This window comes from Porites lutea, chromosome 2 (genome assembly GCF_958299795.1).
Source record: "Porites lutea chromosome 2, jaPorLute2.1, whole genome shotgun sequence".
Lineage (NCBI taxonomy): Eukaryota > Metazoa > Cnidaria > Anthozoa > Scleractinia > Poritidae > Porites > Porites lutea.
The window spans coordinates 8,829,226-8,844,130 of NC_133202.1; the positions used below are offsets into that span (position 1 = coordinate 8,829,226).

At 41.3% G+C, this 14,905-nt stretch overlaps 1 pseudogene; it reads left to right on the forward strand.

Annotated features, from left to right (window-relative positions):
* Nucleotides 1–4,451: 4,451 nt before the first annotated feature.
* On the forward strand, nt 4,452–7,135 carry LOC140925585 (extracellular calcium-sensing receptor-like; annotated as a pseudogene).
* Nucleotides 7,136–14,905: the final 7,770 nt, after the last annotated feature.

Genomic DNA, 14,905 nt, shown 5'->3' on the forward strand with positions numbered 1-14,905 from the left:
TTTATTCATGTATTAAAATATAATTAACGAAAAATGAATCCCTAGGCAAGAACCGCAGTGTGCTTTTCTTATAGTCCTCACATATTTTTAGCATCGCAGCCGCTTCCTCTGTTGGTTAATTTTTACCCCTTTTTGATAGATTATATTGGCCAACTCTGTAAAACCGGGCTAGTAGACAACTAGTTTATAGCTTTGCTGTCTACAAGGTACAAATGATAAATGGCAATTGATTTGGAGTGTAAGGTGGCGGTCGTCAAACAACAAAAAATGCTATGTACAGTAGAAATGGTCTGATTTTTAAAACAAACCAGGCTAGTAAACAATTCAGTAGAGTAAAGCTTTGCTGTCCACAAGGTACATATGTTAATTAATTGGGAGCGTGAACGTGGCGTTTGCCGCCGCCGAAAAGAGCAAGAATGGCAAAGGGTGTAGGATATAAAGCAGAAATAGTAGTCATAGAGGGATGTTATTAAGCCTCGTTGGTGTCTTCCCCTGTCTTCCCTTTTATTAATATGCATAACTGTCTTCCTCCAGACTAATGAGTGTCTTCCTGCATACTAATGACTGTCTTCCTCCATACTAATTCGGGATAGGTTTACTGATGAGCGAATACTACAATAGGAACAATAGGCTTGCCTAGGCTTGCCAGTTAGGTAACTCGAGCTCGGTTTTCAGACCGTCTATTAAAAGAGAAATGGGAATAAGAGAAGCGATCACCTAGCAACGCGAGAAATGGCTTCCTATATCTTATTTAGCTCTTAAACTCAGATATATAAACAAAACATGCACAAAGTGGAGTTGAAAAGTCTTTATTTCAATTTAGTTTGTGTCTTCTTATTTAGCTCTAAAACTCGGATATATATAAACAAAACACATACACAAAGTAGAACTGAAAACTCTCTATTTCAATTGTCTGGCGTTTTCTCCGTTCTATCTCAAGGAAATGAAAAACTATTACAGTCTCAGCGTTTCACGCACCGTTAGTCCGTTAATTATGCGAGTTCGCAAGCCCAAAGTTGAATACAATTTAGCTCTGCAGGAAAAATCCCATAAGAGAACCTTGACGTATTAGTATTAATAACTTAACAAGAATCAATTAAAACAGGCGACTAATAATTGCTAGCAATAAAACCATAATACCGTTTTAAAAAGTTTATTAAAAACAATAACAAAAAGAGTCAAATACACAGCGATTTGCAAGGAATGGAAATTAATTAATCTTCATCTTCGTTCTCCTCTTTAGAAGGGGAATAGAAATTGGTTTCCAACGTCTTCACGTTTTTGTGTGTAACTGCTCCGCAATCGTGACACCGAAGAAAGCCCTCTTTCATGTAATTTCTCCCCTCGCGAATCTGGTGATCGCATATAGGACAAATCTTGTAGTAATCGCGCCAAAAGCATTTAGGACATTTCATGATCAATGTCCAGTACACATTAGAGTTCTCACAATGTTCACTAGGACGTTTAGAGTAAAAGGCGGTGGACATTTCGGGGCTACTACTTTCTGTTTCCTGACTGTCGTTTTCAGTGTTGTTGTCGCTCTTTTGGGTGCCTTCAGCTTCAACGCCATTCTGGGAAGCCACTTCCTCCTCCTCCTCCTCCTCCTGATTTTCAATATCCGATGAACTCTCCTCATTATTACTCTCGTTATCGGAAGTGTTTTCTACATTTTGGTAGCCTTTTTCCTTTTCTATTAAATCACTTAACAACTTTTTGCTCTTGATTAAACCTTTATCGATTCCTAACTCTGCAAGTCCATCTAGAAACGTATTCAGAACACGAGGCTTGGTAACTTCATTGTTATGAGGGAGTAACACATACTCAACTAGCTTAGCGATGTTTGTGACGGGAATAGTGCGTTTATTTGGAAGTAATTGTCCGCTGGGAGTCCAGAAAAGAATATCTTTGGACGCGGCCATACTATGCAGCAAATCAGAAGCACGCTTTTCCGGTTTTGCGCGGGAAAGATGACTCAAAACATCTTTTATTATTATAAAAATGTGGTTGTGGTGGAGGGAAAATAATACAAATGTGGTGTAGGTGATGGTGGAGGGAAAACAATAGAAATGTGGTGGCGGTGGTGGTGGTGGTGGAGGGAAAACAATACAAATGTGGTGGCGGTGGTGGTGGAAGTGGTGGAGGGAAAACAATAGAAATGTGGTGGCGGTGGTGGTTGTGATGGTGGAGGAAAATAATAGAAATGTGGTGACGGTGGTGGCGGTGGAGGGAAAACAATAGAAATGTGGTGGCGGTGATGGTGGTGGTGGTGGTGGTGATGGTAGTGGTGGTGGTGGAGAGATTACAATTGAAATGTGGTGCGGGGGTGGTAGAGGAAAACAATAGAATTTTATGGCCTGAAAACCTATATAAATGCGCAACATTCTACCTCTTTCTCAGTCTTCATTTTGCTCCTGCGGAGTTGACATGAGTTGGCTCTGTTCTGTCCGCGAAAATTCCTTCAGTAGAAAAGATAATATGCAAAGGCACGTGATGTCTAAACACCGCAATGCTGGTCTCGCCCCATTTCAGTTCCAATGTTTTCACAGAAATGTCAGTGGTTTTGCTTCGAGCGTCCTTTCACCTCCATGATTGCCGGAATACCGGGTCCGGAAAAACGGCCTGGGTTCGATCTCTATTGCAACAAGCTTCAAAGACCATTTACCCTCCCCCGGAGAGGATCGTTTGGTGTTATTCACAATGGCAGCCTGCGTATACACAACTGTTAGTCGCCATGCCACACATTGAATTCGTCAAAGGAATTCCTACAGCTTTGGGGCAGGATTCCTATTTTGATGTGAACAAACGGAATTTGATCGTGTTTGATGATCAGTACGAAGAGGCTGTATTAAGACCTTTTGGTTATCTTCTGATTGATCTGAAAACTACTACCCAAGATAATTGTCGGTTGCGAACAAACGTCCTGCCCAGTGAAGAAGGCTTTAACCAAGCAGGGTTTCAAGAAAATATTCCTCAAGAGCTTCTAAAATATCTGAAGCAGCAAACTCTTTCGCCTGTCCCGCTTCTTCCAGCTATGCAAGAAATACAAGACAACATGGATGACGTGCTTTCTCGAAACGATCTTCGGGACGATGAAAAAGCTAAACGCTACTTTCAGTTGCAAAACAGATGCCTGGCTTTTAAAGAACAATTAAATACAAGAACACGACCGGAAGAAATAATCAGCACTGTTACAGACTTAACATCAAGGACACAAGATTCTTCGACAGCAACGACACCATTCTCCACCCCCCTCAACCCCTTTAAAGTAACACCTGAATTAACACAAGCGGCTATCTCTCAAAAACCTGATAAAGAAAGCCTCACCCCTCCACCACCCTTAAATCCTGCATTCCTTACCCCTCCTCCCACAGTAGAAACCCCATCACAAAAAGGCCCGAAGCGCAAAAGGCGTCGGATTCAATTTGTAAATTATTTGGATGATCATAAAGCTCATGCCAAACAGCTCAGGAAACGTCGGCATACGAAATTCGAACCTTACAACTACTCCATGAGCGAAGAAGATGAAGATCAATTAATTTCCATTCCTTACAAATCGTTGTGTATTTGACTCTTTTTGTCATTGTTTTTTTAATAAAGTTTTTAAAACGGTATCTCTCTTGTGGTTTTATTGCTAGCAATTATTATTCGCGTGTTTCAATTGATCCTTGTTAAGTTATTTAAACTTGTTTATATAATAATACGTCAAAGTGCTCCCTTGGGTCTTTCCTGTAGAGCTAATTTGTATTCAACTTTGGGCTTGCGAACTCGTATAATTAGCTGATGAACGGTGTGTGAAACGCTGAGACTGTAATTGTTTTTGATTTCCTCGAGATAGGAGAAAACGTCAGACAAAATTGAAATAGAGAGTTTTCAGTTCTACTTTGTGTATGTGTTTTGTTTATATATATCCGAGTTTTAGCGCTAAATAAGATATAGGAAGCCTTTTCTCGCGTTGCTAGGTGATCGCTTCTCTTATTCCTATCAATAGACGGTCTAAAAACCGAGCTCAAGTTACCTACCGGGCAAGCCGAGGCAAGCCTATCATTTCTATTGACTAAGGGAGACGCTCATTAGTAAACCTATACCGAATTAGTATGCGGGACGGAATGTGAACATTAATGATTTACATATACCTATACGTATACCTATACACCAACGGGGCTTAACTCTGACCCTCTAAGACTACTAGAAATGGTCCGGTAGTGGTGTCTTGAAAACTAAATGACTTTGATTGCTCTGGTTGTCTTATGTAAATTTTGGCATTTCACGACGTGCTCCATTAGGAATGAATGAATTGCTTGTTCTTAGTTTTGAAAAGGGTCATACAAAATATACAAACACACAAACCAGCTTAGATTCTCAGTTCTCTTGATGAAATTCAGAGATAGATGGTGACGTACTACTGGGTGGCTAGCTCACTAACTAATTTGTTTTAGGCAACAAGAATAAGGATGATGAGTTGGACAAGAAAAACGGTTTCCTCCTGCTTTTTTAGACTGACTCTCTTTGTTTTGTTCTTTGGGCACTGCACGTCTTGCAACCAAGGACTGAGAGCTTATAAAGATGGCGACGTAATGTTGGGTGGCCTTTTCAGTCTCCATATGACTACCTACGATAAACAGTGGGAAGTTAATCCTAGAGAATTTGGACGCGCCGAAGCTGTCATTTTTGCTATTAATAGCGTAAACAAGAATTCCAGTCTTCCACCAAACGTGTCCCTCGGTTATGACATAAGAGACTATTGTGACAGTGGGGCACTGGCTATGAAGATAGCTTATGACTTCAAGCGTAAAAGCGATCCAGTATGTATGCATAAACCGAACTCCACCACGTCTCCTGGGAGCAGTTCCATTATTTGGTCTACCGGGTCAAAGCCCATCTCAGCGCTTATCGGTCCCTCCAATTCGGCCAGCGCGGTCCTGGTAGCAAGCCTACTTCAGGTCGCTGACATTCCTGCCATTAGCTCAACTACAACAAGCGCAGAGTTGAGTTCACAATTTTACAAAGACTTTTTCAGGACAGTCCCTTCCGATAAGTGGCTAGCAAAGGTCATGGCAGACATCATAGAACGCTTTCACTGGACATACGTGGCAGCTGTTGGGTTAGTAACTCTTATGGAATGAATGGAATTTTGGCGCTAGAAAGAGAATCGTACAAGAATAATATATATTCTGCATTGCTTTTTATGAGTTAATCTCGCGACTAGACTACCGCGAGGACATAAAAAAGACAGTTGCCAGAATCAACATGCATCCTGGAATTGGAGTAATCATCGTTTGGCTTTACGGCAAATATCTCGAAAAATTCTTAATGGAGGCAACTGAAGAAGGCTTACAAGGAAAGACTTTGCTAATGAGCGATGGAAGCGCTAACGAAGAAAAATTTCTCTCGGACCCACGTTTCTCCATTCTCAATGGTTCACTGTTAATAGATTCATACTACTATCCTGTTCCAGCATTTGAGGAGCACGTTAAGAGTATTACTCCTGCAAAAAGCGCCCAGCGCGACGTAGGATGGTGGAGAGAAATATGGCGATCGCAATTCAACTGTTCAATTACCGAATCGATTGATTTCGGGGTTGCCCCTTGCAAGGCCAATCTCTCTCTGGAACGTCCTCTTTTTAAGCTACGCAGCCCCTACGTGTCTTATATTATTGATGCTCTGTACGCCATAGCATATGCTTTGGATAACATTTACCGCTGCACGGCTGAACAAGGTTTTCGAAATGCAAATAGTTGTCCTTCGGTCCATCCGACGATTAAGGGACGCGATCTACAAAGCTATCAGGAACGTCAGTTTTGATGGTTTGACCGGAAAAGTGCGATTTGATAGTTTTGGGGATCCTTTCTCTGCTTCATACAGCATCATGAACTTCCAATGTTCATCATCCACAGGAACACGGCTTAGAAAGGTTACGGTGGGAACTTGGAACAAGGACAGCACGCCTAAACTGAAGATAAATACATCGCATTTACGTTGGAAAACACTGTCAACTCCGATGTCTTTCTGTTCATCTCAATGCCCACCAGGCACAACAAAGGAACGCAAATCGCCTTGTTGTTGGGACTGTGTTAAGTGTTCTCAAGGAACCATCAGCGCCGAGATCGGATCCACGAGCTGCACAGCGTGTGAGCCAGAGACAAAGCCAAATAATGAGGGCACAAGGTGTGAAAAATTACCTGTCTTAAACATCACTCTCACAACCCCCGCAGGAATGGCCATAACAGTTACAGCTTCCATTGGATTCATTCTCACCTTGTTAACTTGCCGTATCTATATCAAGTTTCATAACACCCCTATAGTGAAGGCTTCTAACAGAGAGATTTCTTTTCAGTTGCTGTTTGGCATCTCAGGTCTTTATATGCTAGCCGTCCTCGACCTTTCTCACCCCAGCAATATACTTTGCAGTGCAGCACTTTTCTGGCGTTATTTTGCCCTCAATTTGTGTGTTACAGTGCTCTTTACGAAAACGATGCGGATTACAAGCGTGTTTGGGGTCGACAAAGTTGCCCAGTTGTTTACACCGTGTTACAAAACTCAGGCAAGGCAAATCATCTTTACTTCTGTCGTGAATCTAGTCCCAACTTCTCTGTTAGGACTATGGATGTCTACTGATCCTCCTGGGCGCGAAAAGATCATCCGTTCAGATGAGTACATCTTTCTTTTGTGCAAACCTTATTACACCAACACCGGCTTCGCACTCTTCATCACCGTTTCTTGTTACATAACTACTGTGGCTCTCTTGTGTACGTACTACGCTTTCAAAGGACGAGGCATTCCTGAGAACTTTAACGAGACAAAATACATAGGATTCTCTATGTACATTCTACTGTTGTCATCAATAGCATATTACCCCGTGGCGTTTACGTTTGACAGCTGGTACGTAACACTGGTGTCTTGCCTAACGACGTTAGTAACTTCGTTTGGTTTGTTGGGTTGCATGTTTGGACCAAAAGTCTTCATCCTCCTTTTCTGTCCAAAGCAAAACACGGTGGAACGCGTCAGATCACAGGTGACGAATTTTTCGTTTGACAGCGTAGCAGGAACAAGAGTTCTGCCCAAGCCCGTCAATGTCGGGACTCCTAACCCCGCTCTAGAGCCAGAAAACGGAGGGATTTGTACAAGTAAATTATAGTAGGTTTTATTTCTCAAGTTTACCAAACGTTGAGAAAATATACGGGATAAAATAATTTAAACAGTCTCATCTGAAGTCGTTTTTTAACCCAAGTTACCTTTTTCATTAGTTGAACCTTGATTAAGAGACCTTGATTGACTTAGATAGTTGATTGAGACCAAGGAGTGGTTTGTCAAGAAGCCTTGGCGTCTTGGCGCACATGAGACATTATGATGTGCACAAAGAGCACAAAAATTTCCACGCAAAGATATTCGCGATGAAAGTCGGCTAAGAATATTGATCCTCTGACACTATAACATATACACTAAGATGCACTTATTGACGACCTTGAAAAGACTTTGACAGGTAAAAAGGAGCACAGGAGGGCCGTGACTAGAAAGACAGTGGCACAGCCGTAGCGGATAGTCTAACACGGACAGGGCACAAAAATGACTGCGTGAGCGGGAACAAACTAGTGGCGCAACATCTGACTGTGGCTGGAAGAATATTGCCGGAATTCAACTGAACTGATCGAAATTTATGGATATAACAGCACGTAAAAACTGTCATTGCCAGATCGCAAGGATCTTTGTACAAAGTTAGCTAATCAGAGAACGCGAATTCGATTCAAAGGCACGCACGCCTTGTAGAGTTGGACAATTAAGGTGCACTGAGCAGTTGGTGGGGCCATGTTAACTTCCAAAGGTAGAACAAATCTCCGTCCCCTCAAAATCTGAAAGGTGCTTGAAGTCGTTTGAGAAAAGGATAGCCTCACCAAGCAAATACGGAATCATAATTCATAACTAGTTATTTATGTAGCCCTCATATGAGGATAAGGCAAAATAAAGATATCATGTTATTGTCGAATCCTTGCTATACAGAATTTAAACAGCGCAAAAGCTGCATTTTTAACCAACCCGCTCCTGAATCCAAAGTTGGACTGTTTAGGCGAATATCTTTCTATGTTTTCTTTAACTTGTTTTGTTGCCCGCATTATCGTGCCTCTTTCCCACGAAATTGTGACTGTTTAACGTTCCATAAAAGGGGAAATATATCTGGAAAGCGTAGTTGGTGAATAGCAAAATTGGCAGTGGATTTTTGCCAAAAATGTTAGACTATGGTGTGTAACTCTGTCGGGATTGGTCAGGATTGGTCAGAATTTGCAAAATGACGAGGTATTTATGGCAAGATCTGTCCCTCCAAAATTCGTTGCCTACCAACTTTGTCACTTAAACTGAAGGCTAAGTTGGTTCAGGTATGCATGATCTGTATCGTTCTATAATGTCCCGATCCACAGCCAAGAGGTTAATGCCTTTACGTTTACAGGCAATTGTAAACACATGTGCTTTTCTAACTTTTGAGTTTGTGTAGGAAGCCTCTTTAGTACTTTAATTTCACTCGGTAATATTAATTTCTGTCATATGATAAAATGAAACTTTTTACCTGGGAGTGAAAAAAAGAACAATTACAATGGGCAGTCAGTTGGCAGGTTCACCATCAGTTGGCAGGCCACAGAGGTATAAATTTCCCGCTCAACGAGTACAATGAAGCCGACGAAGAAGAGCGACGATGACTCTCTCTTGCAATAGGCCAAGGCCAAATGAAATAATAAAAACCTCAGCGCTGAGAAAATGCATTATAGGAGCACCATGATTCGAAAGTCAGAGGACAGTCTGCCACGGATAAGGCCGACGAATGACCGCATGAGCGGAAACAAACGAGTGGCGTGACATTTGACGACTTTACCTTAGTTAGCTAATCAGAGAACACCAATTTGCATGATTCGTGCATGCACGCCTTGTAGAGTTGGGCAAGAAGCCAGCAATAAGCAGCTGGCGGGGCCATCTTTCCTTCCAAAAATAAAACAAATCTCTGTCTTCACAAATTTGGAAAACCTACATGCAGTCGTTTAAGAAAAAAGACCACACTAAGCTACTACCAATCATAATTCATAATTAGTCATTTTTATACCCCTCATTGGAGTGTAAGGCAAAATAAAGATAACACCGGTTATTGTTAAAATCTTGCAATGCGGAATTTAAAAGGGGCAAAAGCCGCATATTTTAACCAAAACCTCCTATTTGGTCCGGCTTTACGCCAATTAGCAAGGAAATGGCTAAAAATGAGATCTGCAATAGTTTTGCATATTATTCTGCTAACTGGATGCAACTAAGCTTCACTCGTCTCTCGTATTTTGACTCGCCCTACGGGCTCTCTAAAATACGGCGTGACCCGTAAAAAAATCCCACGATACCACACACTTAGCCGTCCAAAAAGATATACTAATCAACATCAACAAAAATGGGGAATAGAAGTCTCAATTAGTCATATTCATTTTCTCTGGCGCCAGTTCTTGTCCATAGCTGAGCTTACACGAATTTCCAATTAAGGAAAATAAGGCAGGTGGATATAACAAATTTTGTATAACCGACAATATTTATATGGGATACCATGATTGTAAAACTAAGTTACATTAGCTTGAAAGCTACGAAAAAGTTAACGTTCCATTTATTTAAGGTGATAACACACCGCATTAAAAAAAACAGTTTTTGTGACTTAACAAACACGACTTAATTCAAGTTATATACTTTCTACAATCTATCACCAAGAAAAATTATTCCACAAAAAAAAAATATTTTGCTTTTATCTCTGCTGGAGGTCGTCCAAGGATAAACAATCCAAACCTTCAGTTTCTTGAAGATGCTTTTGAGAGAATTTTTGGTTTTGGAAATGGGGATCATCTGTCAAACAGAAGCGTCAAGCTAGGATAGCTGAAATACAACCGATGCTTGTGGGAACATATTCTGAACCGCACTGCGCAAACACGAGTCAACACCATTGATTCTTTTGTAGCTTAACATAATTCATTGCAATGCACCGTACGCTTTTGCCCCCAACTTAATTGTTAGATTTTTTTACTTTGTCGAGACACCATTAACAATAATTTAAACTTAAGAGAAACAAAAGATGCGCTGGCGATCGAAAATAACGCAATGGTTAAGAAAATTTATCCTTAAATTGCTATGAAAAGAGCAGCCTTGGGACTAGGACTTTCTACCTTCTTGGCTGTTTGTACTCGAGAAACCATTCCAGCTGAAGGAGTCCTCTTTATCAAATACTACTGCCAGCTTGCTGCCTCCTTTTCTTACTTTTTGTTTGCCTGTGTCCAGCTGTTTTTCTAACTTGTGACTGAAAAATGACTTTGAAATGATGCTCTGCCAAGAAAATTATGTAAAATTGGTTGTCTTACATAAATGTTGGCATTTCACAAAGTGCCCTCCTAAACATTTCACAACATTCGTCTCCAGATCTTGGGAATGAATAAATTTCTACTGCTTAGTCTTAAATTAGGCTCAACCATTAAATGCAAACATAATAAATAGTTTAGAATCTCGGATCTCTTGATGAAATTTAGAGATAGATGGTGAAGTACTAATGGTTGGCAAGCTCACTACTTAACTCATTGTAGGCGGCAAGAATAAGGATGATTACGTTACAAGCAAAACTATTCCCTACTGCATCGCAAGGCGACTCTCTTCGTTGTACTATGTGGACACTGCATGTCCTGCAACCAGAGTTTGAGAGCCTATAAAGACGGTGACTTATTGTTAGGTGGCCTGTTCAGTCTCCACATGGGTGGCAAATTTTCCGCTAAAGAATTTGGACTTGCTGAAGCTGTCATCTTTGCTATTGACATGGTAAACAAGAATTCAAGTCTTTTGCCAAACGTGTCCCTCGGTTATGACATAAGAAACTACTGTGACAGTCCAGCACTGGCCATGCAAGAAGCGTATGACTTCAAGCGTAATAGCGGTCCAGTCGTTATGTGTACATCGAACTCCTCCATGTATACAAAGAGCAGTTAACTAAGAGGGTCGAGTACAAGCCCATCTCAGCGCTTATCGGTACTTATAATTCCGCCGGCGCCATCTTGATAGCAAGCCTACTTCAGGTCGCTGGTTCCTTCTGATACGTGGGTAGCAAAGGCCATGGCAGACTTCATAGAACGCTTTAACTGGACATACGTGGCGGTTATTGGTTTGGATGATTCTTATGCACGGAATGGAATTTTAGCGCTGGAAAGAGAATCGTACCATAGAGAAACGTTCTGCATTGCTTTCAATGAGTTTATCCCTCGCCGAGACTACCGCGGCAACATGGAACAGATAGCTAGCAGATCGTTGCTAGAATCAGAAAGCACCGTACAATAGGAGTGATCATCGTTTGGCTTTATGGGAAATACCTCGAAAAATTGTTCGCTGTGGCAACCAAAAAAGGATTAAAACGAAAGAGTTTAATAATGAGCGACCGACGGAAGCACTATCGAAGAGAGATTTCTCTCGGACCCTCGCTTCACGATCCTTAATGGGTCACTGGTAATAGATTCATGACTATCCTGTTCCGGCATTTGAGAAACACGCTAAGAAAGCAGAAAGCGTTGAGCGCGACGTACAATGGTGGAGAGAATTCGGTGATGGCAGGTTAATTGTTCAATAAGTTTCAACAGCCAAATCGACTGATTTGGGGATTGCAAATTGCAAGGCAAATCACAAGCTATACCAAGAATTTTCTAGGCTACGCAGCCCCTTCGTATCGTATGTCATTGATGCTCTGTACGCTATCGCTTACGCTCTGAAATTTTTTTTCTTTATTTACCGCTGCACCGATGAACAAGGTTTTCGAAATGAAGAAAGTTGTCTTCGGTCCATCCGACAATTAAGGGACGTGATCTACAAAAGTACCTCAGCAACGTCAGTTTTGATGGTTTGACCGGAAAAGTGCGATTTCATAGGTTTGGAGATCCTTTCTCAGCTTTATACAGCATCATAAACATCCAACTTTCACCAGCCACAGAAACACGTCTCAGAAAGGTCAGGATGGGAACTTGGAACAAGGACAGCACGCCTAAACTCAAGATAAATACATCGAATTTACGTTGGAAAACACTGTCCACTTCGGTGTCTTCCTTTTCAACTGAATGCCTGCCAGGCATCCAAAGGGAGATCACCTCGCCATGTTGTTGGGATTGCGTTAATTAAGTGTCCTCAAGGATCCGTCAGCGCCGAATTCGGATCCAACAGTTTCAAAGCAAGTGAGCCTGGGACAAAGCCAAATAATGATGGCACCAAGTGTGAAAAACTACCCACGTTAAACATCACTCCCACAATTCCCGCAGTAATGATCACAACAGTGGTGGCCTCCATAGGAGTAATTCTCACCAAGTTAGCTTGCGGCATCTATAGCAAGTTTTATAACAGCCCAATCGTGAAGGCTTCGAACATAGAGTTCTCTTTCCTGCTGCTCTTTGGCATCTCAGGTCTTCATATACTAGCCGTCCTCAACGTTTCTGAACCCAGCAATTTACTTTGCATTGCATCAACTTTCTGGCGTTATTTTGCCCTCAATCTCTGTGTTACAGTGTTCTTAACGAAAACGATACGGATAACAAGCGTGTTAGAGGTTGACAAAGTGGCCCAGTGACACAGTGTTACAAAATCCTGACAAGGCAAACCATCTTTATTTGTGTAGTGAAGGCCGTTGCAGTATCCATGTTAATTCTGAGTATGTCTTCGGATCCTCCTGGGCGCGAAAAGATCATCCGTTCATATGAGTACATCTTTCTTTTGTGCAAACCTTATTACACCAACACCGCCTTCGCGCTCTTTATTGCCACTTATTTTTACATAATCACTCTGGCTCTCATGTTTACGTATTACGCTTTCAAAGGGAGAACCATCCGCACCGCATTCGAGAAAATTTCAACAAGACAAAATACATAGGATTCTCTACGTACATTCTGCTGTTGTCATCGATAGCACATTACCCTTTGGCGTTTGTGGTGATTGAGAACTTGTACGTAGCCCTGGTGTCTTGCTTAACGACGTTAGCAACTTCATTTGGTTTGTTGGTTTGTGTTCCCACACAGAATCCACATTCTCCTTTTCCGTCCCCAGCAAAACACGATGGAATACGTGAGGTCGAAGGTGTCGAATTTCTCCTTTGGAAGCGGGAACAAGAGTTGTCCGCAAGCCAATCAATGCCGGAATACCTAACCCCGCTCTGAATTCAGAAAACGGAAGGGCTTGTGCAAGTAAATTATACTAAGCCGTTGACCTTGTCCCCTTAAGTCAACTTGAAGGGGACCTAAAAGAACCTACCACACTGTTCAAAAAGGTTAGGGGAAGTTTCCCGGGGGTGTGGTCTACCTTTCACGCATCATTCACATAATGGGCTATGGGTGGGTAACGGTAAGCTTATAAATGTACTGATAGCTGTTGCCAGAACTGCCCTTGTATGCTGAAGTCCCAGGTACTGTTAACAAGTGAATATATAATGTAAAGTGCGCCCGTCTTTTTGTCCTCTAATCCACGACACACCGATTCATTCCATTCCTTTCTATACTGCCTGTGGTTTAGCTTTCTCACGCATGATAGAGAGAAACTACCCTAACAGTACTTAAGACAGAATCCACCAGGAAATTGAGTAATTTTAATTTTTAGTGGTCGAAAACCTTGTACCAGAATGATTTAAACAATATCGTATTCTTTTTTATATTTTTAAGGGCTCTATATGTTATTAGTTATCTGTAAAAACACCAAAGAAATTTATTATGAAAGCTCGAGAAAATAAATATCAAATCTTACACATGAAATTTTCAGAATTTCCTTGTGTTTTCACAATTCTTGTGAAAATGGACATTTATTTTCTCGTCCCCCATGAGAAATAGTCTTTCGTGTTATTACATAGCCCGTTGAGATGATCGAGTACATCTTTCTTGTATGCAAACCTTATTGCACCAACACCGGCTTCGCACTCTTCATCGCCGTTTCGTAGCTTTTGTATACTAACTCAACCAGGCAAAATACACAGGATTCATCAATAGCATATTACCCTGGTGCGTTTACCTATGACAGCTAGTATGTAACACCTGCGTTTAGTTTGCTGGGATGCATGTTACTTTCCCTCGCGAGCAAAATACCTGGGAAAGCGTCACGTCCCAAGTATCAATTTTCTAGTTTAACAGCGTACAAGGGAAAAAAGTTTCGCCCTGGCACATTCATGTTGGTATAACTAATACTTCTTTGGAACCGCGAAGGTACATGTGAACTCAAGTTGGTCTTCAGTTCTCTAGTTTCTCAAACGCCTTTGTTTTCATAAACTGTGTATAAACATCATTCTAATACTAGCGTATGCAATTGTTATTGTGCGCACAAAAGTTATAGTTATTTTTGGTTTTTAAAATTACGCACCATTCTCTTTTAAGACATTCAGTTAGGTAGTTGATCGATACCCAGTCGAGGTTTGCAAGACAGCCTTTACTATAGGGGCTCCTCGGCTTTCGGCAAATTATCAATTTCAGCTCCCAAGATCAACTCGAGATGTGCACACAGAACAACATAAAACAGATTAAAGGTTGAAGGACATCGCGGTACATCATTGAAATGGAAGTGTGTTCGGCATATTGATCAACTAACAAAAAAGGCGATCTGAGAAGCAGAGCCTGAAAATACCGCAAGACAAGGAATAAACGGACGGGCAAAGACAAAACATAACTTAATTAAGAAGGACTCCACAGTGTGAGGTGTTCGAAACCCAACAAACTGTTTAAAGAAGGTAGGAAATTAGCAAACCCTATCATTACTCCTAACAAACGAAGCTGAATGCAGCGCGGAAGCCTTTTTCTTAACATTTAATTTAACATATTAGAAAAATCGCTCAATGGCTCACATTATTTCAGCTTTCCAGAATATTTTGAAAGGACAGAATGAGTTAAAAAGGATGCAACAAAAA